The sequence below is a fragment of the Alexandromys fortis genome, unplaced genomic scaffold (genome assembly GCF_014885135.2).
Source record: "Alexandromys fortis isolate MF-2015 unplaced genomic scaffold, M_Fortis_MF-2015_v1.1 scaffold_365, whole genome shotgun sequence".
NCBI classification, from domain to species: Eukaryota; Metazoa; Chordata; class Mammalia; order Rodentia; family Cricetidae; genus Alexandromys; species Alexandromys fortis.
In genome coordinates, this window is record NW_026068288.1 from 124,003 (window position 1) to 132,619 (window position 8,617).

Sequence of the window (8,617 nt, forward strand, 5' to 3'; positions counted from 1 at the left end):
ACTGAGGTTCTCCCTAACTTTTTCTCCAAAGCTCTGAATAATCTCTACCACAGGGATTAAACAGTTGAAAAATGAAAACTGAGAGAACACACGCACTCTTAAGCAGAATTTTCCTTTAAACTGATGTCTATTATTTTGGGGAAAATAATACTCCAATAGAGAAACCTTAGACTATGTGATGATGCAACCTAACCTCTAAGAAAAATACTGTGGACTGGAGAGATGAGCTCATGTGTAAAAATGCTTGCTGCCCAAACCAGAAGATCTGTGTTTGGTCTTCAGAACCTATTGTAGGAGAGAAGAGACTCTGGATAGTCGTGTTCGGAACTCCACATGCATGAGGTGGCACAAATATATCTGCAATCACAGCCCCACAACACCCACACAAACAGTAATAGCAATGCATAGAATTAAAACGTCAAAGATGAAATCGTGAGGAGCCAGATGTGCTGGCACACAACTCTAATCCCAGTATGCCAGAGACTGAGGCAGGGCGATCACAAGTCCAAGGCTTACTTAAGCCATACATTAAAAGAGTTGTAATACCTTCTGAAACAATAGTAGCACCAAACATCAGTGTCTAACGTATCTAAAAACACAAGGAAGTTCTCTTTTCTCTTTGGGAAAAGAACCCAGTGATGTGTAGATGACTAACTTCCCTGAAGCCCTGCTCCAGCCTAACACCATCTCTCTCATCTCTGAGCATCCCTGGCACACTGCATTTATTTTCGGAAACTTGTCAGCATCCCTCTTGTACTCTTGTGCATATGGATCTTATTTCACCTTCTATCTAGACGCCTTGTGAACAAAGAATTTGGCTCAAAATGAGCTATAAGGAGGAAGGCTTAGCAAAGCATCCTTACATGATCTAAAGCTGCCTCTACAATGACTCAATTACCTTCAAAAAGATGCTCTTAAAGCTGTCAGTCTTGTTTTTCTGCATCTTACAACAAAAGTACAAAAGGCAAAGGTAAATGAATTAGTAGCTTGATATATTCATTGTACTATAATTATTTAATGAGCCTACTAACCTGTCTGCCTAGATACATGCATAAATCCTGCCCTGTCTTTTATCATCTATATTCATACACACATTCATTTATCAAGCTATTTCCTGTCAGCAATTTTTAACCATATTTTTTCTTCCTCAACCCCCTGATAAACCACAGTCCCATCTTTAATAAGTGCTTACTGAGGCACTTCCTGCATGGAGGTACAGCTGACTTCTTGCATAGAATGCCTGACTTTTGGCAGTGTAAACTCATCTGAAATTTTCAACAGTCTCCCAGTTGTTACCTGCCTAGGAGTCACTGATTTAGACATAGGACCATGTAGAGCAGTGGTTCTCAACCTGTAGGTCGAGACCCCTTTGGGGGTCAAATGACCCTTTCACAGGGGTCTCACATTTAGATATGTATAAAACAATCCATAACAGTAGCAAAATTAAAGTTAGCAAGTAGCAGCCATGCAATTTTATTGTTGGAGGTCACCACAGCATAAGGAACTGTATTAAAAGGTCAGAGCATTCGCACACTTGAGAACCTCTGGTGTAAAGAGAAGTGTATGCCTTCTTGCATTAAAACAAGTCAATATGTGCAGACACATAGAACCTGTGAAAGATATGGCTGAAAACTTTGGCAGGCACAAAATAGTTGGTTCTACTCTGAACCCTGTATATATTACCTTGTATTTAATAAATACACCCATCATTTGGAAAATTGTCACTATTTGGAACTCAGAGAAGGCTGCCTTTTTTACTTCCCTCTTTTTAATCTTTTTTTTCCATTGGGCCTCCAGTTCTCTTGAATGGGGAAGTAGAGGTACCTACGTACATACTGAATAATGATAATGTTTATTTTTCTTATTTTTAACCTAACAGTTGAAAAACTGACTCAGAAAGAAATACTTTTGATCTTGTGAGACTGGATTTCTGTTCATTTAAGTATGCTATTTAGCTGACATGAAACTCACACCTATAATCCTATAGCTCTGGAGCCTAACACAGGAAGATCCCAAGTTTCTTACCAATCTGGCCTGCATAGCAAGAGTCTACCTCAAAAACAAGGCAAAACAAAGGAAAGCAAAATAAATGACTTTAAGCCATGCTTCCATAAGACATTTAAGACAAATTGAGAAGTATACACTTCTTATATTTAAACAATAAAATGTTAAACAGTGGTTATAATAATGTTAAAATTCCTACTGACCATGGAACATCTAAATTTCCTATCTAAAATATACAAAGAGAGCACATGGCTGGTGGGTGGTTCTAACTCACATGGCCATCCCTATCCTTAGTTTCTCATACATTGCTTTATACATACGTTAGCATTTCCCACGCAAGAGTAATACTCCCACAACATTTTGTTGTCTAGACAAGGAGTCAACAAGCCAGAACCCATGCATGCCAAATCTAGTAGGCTGTCTCTTTGTCTAAAGCTTTATGGGCACGCAGCCACAGCATATTCATTTCTGTATTTATTATCTATGGTGCTTTCATGCTACCATGGAAGACGTGAGTAGTTATAAAAGAGATCTTACGGTGCACAGAGCCTGAAGATTTATTATCTGGCTTTTTACTGAAAGAAAAATGTGTTAACTCCTGGTATAGACTCATGACCTATAGATTATAGCAGAGACACAGTGCTAATTGTAAAGAGAAAGAGGTAAAAATGGAAGAGGAGAAAGGGCAAAAAGCAGAAAAGCCATTTGGTTCCAGCTGTGGTATATTGCCAACCAATCCATACCACTTCTTTAATTTCTACCAGCTAAGAGTCACCAATACTCTAGTGTTCACTATAAGCCAGAAAGCTAGTGGTGCTGTGAAACTTTCTCTGTTAACTAATCCTTTGGATCTCTATCCAGATTTCTCACATTTCAACTTTTGCTTTTTAGTTCGAGCAGCTTATTCTTCCATGGTCTTGTTTGGGGTTTTATAAAATGTATTATTATTATATGTGTTCCAAGAAGAGCACATTTATTTTCAGGTTATTTTTAAAGTCCCACTGTCCTTGAATTGTGAGAAGCTGTCATGTAACTGCTTTCATAATTGAAAAACACACAAACTCCATGATCTGTCATGCATGGGGATCAATATGTAGGCCAGTGGAAAAGTTTCAGTTCTTAGAGCTGAGAAAGTGAGTTGGTTGATAAAGTGTTTGCCACACAAGCATAAACACCTTGTCTGAATGCTAGCAGTCAGGTAAAAAGCCTAGTAAGGTGGTGTGTGCTTAGAAGCCCAGGGCTAAGGCTATGAAAGCGCTTGAATTCCTGGAGCTTGCTGGCCACACACACTATAGAATATTTCCCCCAAAGTTTTAGCTCTGTACAAAAAACCTAGAAATTAAACTTATGCTCTTATTGTATATGAATATCAGAAATGGGGACTATGGAGCTTGCTCAATGAATAAATGTTCTTGCCACCAACCCTGACAACTTGAGTTCAATTCCTGGAACCCATATGATGAAGGGGAAAAAAATAATCCCTGCAAGTTGTTCTCTGACCTCCACTTGTATATGTTCATATATGCGTATGTTCATATATAGTATATGTTCATACATGTGTGTTCACATACCTACATTTATAATAAATGTAAAAATGTTTTAAAAATCAGAAATAATAACTTCTTTACTCAATTTCATTATTAATTCAGCAGGTGAATGGATGATGTTAGCCATAAGCTGAATCAGCTACTGTCTCATTGCTGTAATTAGATACATTTTATCATGAATTTAATAACATGTATTTACATTGCCTTTATCAGCAACCTAAGGATGAAAGATTTATTTTGGTTTAGAATTTGGCTTATACAATTGATTATGATAAGGAGTGAATGACTGATACAATCAAATGTGGTCGGGAGTGTATGGCAATGGGAATTTGCTTATACCTACATGTATCAAGAAGCAGAGTGCTCATCTAATTGTCTCCATTTCTTTCTTTCTCCCATGTGTATGTGTGTGCAGTATGTGTTCTTGTGTATGGGCATGTGCATATGGAGGCATGAAGTTGATGCAGAGAGTCTTCTTTGATCACTCTCTACATTATATACTGAGACAGAGAGTCTCCATGTGCCAAGAGCTTGCTGACAGACATTTAGTCTGTTAGTTACCTTATTCCACCGATCCTTCATCTACATTCTGAGGACCCATCCATCCTTCACATGGGTTCTGAGTATCCAAACTCTGGTCTTCATGCTTGCACAGGAAAGGTTTTAACCACTCGTGGAATGGTACCAACCATATTCAAGTACATCACTATATACATCTAGCTAGGTTAAAGATTAACATTAACATAGGGCTGGAGAGATGGTTCAGAGGTTAAGAGCATTGCCTGCTCTTCCAGAGGTCCTGAGTTCAATTCTCTGCAACCACAACCATCTGTAATGAAAACTGGTGCCCTCTTCTGGTGTATAGGAACACATGCAGGCAGACACTGTGTACATAATATATGTAGATGTTTAATAATTTGCTTTAGAGTCGGAAGACAAGGTGCAATAAAGCTCCGACTTTTGACAACACTGACTCGTATAGTCCAATCACATCAAATTTCAAGTTACTAGCTTGATGCCAATGAGGATGATATTGAGAAGACATAGCAGTCAACTTTAACAAGCTAGTATAAATTAGCTCCAATACACCACAGGAACTGAGAGTTTGAAAAACTGTCTCTCTCTCTCTCTCTCTCTCTCTCTCTCTCTCTCTCTCTCTCACACACACACACACACACACACACACATCTTGATCTATATCCATTTGTAAGCTACATACACTATTGAAATTGGATAGCTATCACGCTCATTTCATCAGGTACACATGCTTTCTGCTCCACCACACCATGTGTTAGCAGGAACCAAAACATTTGAAAGATGTTTTACTGGGTACCAATTTTTAGCATGCAATTTCTGTGTTATTTTGAAGTAAATCAAAAATAAAATTGTTCGTGTTTCTTCCTGCTTGTTTTAACAGCTTTTGAAGGAAGATATTTATTATATTTATAACAGATAAAAATAAACCAGAATTCGTTTTCTAAAAACTTAACCCAAGTACAAGATTGTTGATTCAATTATATAAAATAAGTCAAAATAAACTGCATTATATTAACTGCTATGAATGCATGTTTATACTGAAATGTAATTTTACTGAAAATTTCCATTGGGCTGTTATGTTCTCTAAAACTTTTTATATGTACTGCAAGGATTTATCACTCATGTTAATTGTTGCCAAAGGCAACCAGTGAGCCATTACTTACTGCCTTCATTTGAATGTCTGTGCTCCAAATTCATGTGTTAACAATGAGTTGGTATGATATGGTGGAAGCTTTAGAAAGTTATGATTATAGAAGTGGTTTAAATAGTATTAAGATCTCTGGCCTTTCCTTTTGGCAGTGTGTGGACACAATGATACTTCCCTCTAGCCCTTCGATCTTTGTCAAGTGAAGACTGCATTCTTCTGCTCAATATATGCAGAAATAAGGGCCAATTTCCAAAGCAGAGAGTAACCTTCTCCAGAAACTCAATCATCTAATGCTTTGTAGACATCTGATCCTATAGAACTATGAGAAAATATATTCTGTCCATCACAAATAACGAGGTGAGAAATTTCGTTATATCAATACAAACCCATTAAGAGATTTGCTCATACTCAACTTATATTCAACACTGTAGGAACTTTAGGAATCACGGGGTTAAGAAGATAGATGGGGACCCTGACCTTATAATATTTATTTTGTAATCCGGTAGATGAAGAAACAAGAAAATAATTAACAAAAGAAATAGTAAGAAGCTCTATGAGCGGTTTAAAATAGCTATTTGATAATGTAATGCGGGTTAGAACCATTAGGTGAGGTTTCTCTGATGTGTCACAAAGATACAAACTCAAAGGATAAAATGGCTTGAATGTTAAATGGTCCCATAAGCTTACATTTTAAAGAGTCTCATTGACCTTGAATTTTTAGAACTTTGCATGTAAATGTTTCTAATACTTAAACACCATCTCCATGCGCTAACATCCAGGGACACTGAATATAGGAAGATTCTCATATCAATGGGAAACTTCTAGTTCTAGGGTCTAGGAAAATGACACGAGGATGAGGACCTGAGTTGGAAACCTAGAAGCCATGGGAAAAAAAGTCTTCTATTGTGTTGTATGTTTAGAATCCCATCATGGAGGATGTGGAGACATATGTACCCCTGGAACACCCTATCAAAACACACATAGATTTTCTTTAAAATGTTTAGTTCTATTATGAAACTTATAAGTTAAATATGTATGTTACATAAAAATCAGAATTGGGAACCAGCAATATTTCTCAATGAGTAAAGACTCTTGCCACCAAGCTACTATGGTCCATGACAACCAGCCTCTATCCTGAGGTAGCAGCAGAATTTGGCAATGTGATCTTCATGGCAATGATTTTTCAAGAACAAAAAACCCAATATTGAAGAAGTAATGGTACCTTAGTTTTAGAGGATTGATAAGTCCAAGTAACATGTGGTAGAGTAAGAATCCCTGCAAGGAGACCACTAAGTGCCTGAGAGACCACTGTGTGAAGTTATGAAGGTGATATTTAAGTTGTAGTGGACATCCTAAGATGCGGCAGAGAATAAAACCATGGGTTTTGTCAAACAAGGAAAGTTGTGGCACCTGGGTCCACTATCTTCTGAATGAGGCCTTGCTTTGATTGAATTTTTCCTAGCTAATTTAGAATTAGAATGTTTAATTTCCCAGGCGGCAGCTGGTAGCGGCCAGCAGGCAGAGACAGCTCGTGGTGGGTCCTGGAAAAGCCACCTAGTGGCAGCGGGGTGAGCTGGTCACTCCATGCAGTGACTAGTGGGCAGCGAGTTCACAGAGCAGCTGAGAGCCCCTCTCCAGCGGGGCAGGTACTGGACTCCGGAACAGCTCGCAGCAGGTCCTAGGTCGGCCACCCAAGTGGTGGTGGGTTCCCAACAGCAGTGGGCACGTAGGTAGGGACATAAGACAGACACATCATATGAATCAGAACTGGACATTTATTACTTAGAGGAGAGGGGGAGAGAGAGAGTAGGGAAATGAGAAGAGAAGAGAAAGGAGAGAGACAGAGAGGGGAGAGAAGCTGGGAGACACGCATGCTCCAAGAGAGAACAGTAAGAGAGAGATTCAAGATGGTGACGGGAGGTCAGAGGTTGCTGGGAGTGGGCGTGGCTTGTCCCTTAAAGGGACCAGAGACCAAAAGAATAACAGAAAGTATACTTTATGTCATTGTATACAATTTTACAGAGCTTCACCACTATAGATTCCCTTGTGTCTCAAAAGAGACTTTGGAATTTTGAATCGTGTTGGGACTATTAAAGACTATGATTTAAAGACTATGAATGTTGTGGAGGTTTCCATCTTGCTGGGTCCCATAATAAATACACAGAAACTATATTATTTGCAATACTGTTTGGTCAATAGCTTAAGCGTCTTTTTAGCTAGCTCATATCTTAAGTTAACCCATTTCTATTATTTTATACTTTACCACAAGGCTCATGGTTTACCAGGAATGTTTTGGCACATCTGTCTCTGGCATTGGCTGCCTGACTTTCCTGACTCTGCCTTCTTTCTCCCAGCATTCAGTTTAGTTCCCCCACCCACCCAGGCCTAGCTCTATTCTGTCCTGCTATAGGCCCAAAGCAGTTTCTTTATTAATCAGTAATAATTACAGCATACAGACAGGAATCCACATCACTATGAAGATTTTGGAAGTTAAAACTGAGCATGTTTTGTTTCAAAAGATAGCAGTGAGTGCATGGGGATACCAAGTGGAATGGTATAGTTTGAATGTGAAATTTCATATATAGGCTCAAATTTTTTGAATACTTGGGGTCCTAAACTAGTAATGCTATTGTTAAGAAGACTGTAGAACCTTTAAGAGATGAAGTTCTCCCTGGAGTAGATGGTCTACTGGAGTGATCCCTGATGCTTTATATATTGTTATCTGTTGAAATTAGGAGCGGCAGGGCTGCATCCCCAGCACCCGGCTGCCCGCATGGCTAGCTTATGCCCGAAATAATTACACGGAAACTGTATTCTTTCAAACACTGCCTGGCCCGGCTGGTTCCAGCTTCTTATTGGCTATCTCTTACATATTGTTCCAACCCATTTCTAATATTCTGTGTAGCCCATGAGCTGGCTTACCAGAGAGGATCTTAACCTGCATCTGTCTGGAGTGGGAGCATCATGGCGACTCCTCACTCAGCTTCCTTCTCCCAGAATTCTCTTCTGTTTTCTCCACCCACCTAAGGGTGGGCCTATCAAGGGGCCTAGGCAGTTTCTTTATTAATAAGAAATCACTCCCACATCATTTCCCCTTTTTCTGTTTAAACAAAAAAGAAAGGCTTTAACTTTAACATAGTAAAATTACATATAACAAAACAGTTATCAAGTAAGAATTACAGTTACAATATTTATATCTATTTTATCTCTTATCATAACTAAGGAAAACTATAACTAACCATTCTTCAACTCCATCAAAGACTCCAGAAGGATATAATATTACCTATCAAACAAGAAATAAGAAAACTCTAGAAATGACAGAGACATCTCGCTGCCTGGACAGTCACCCAAAGTTCCTCTGTACCGTTGGGGCATCCATCTT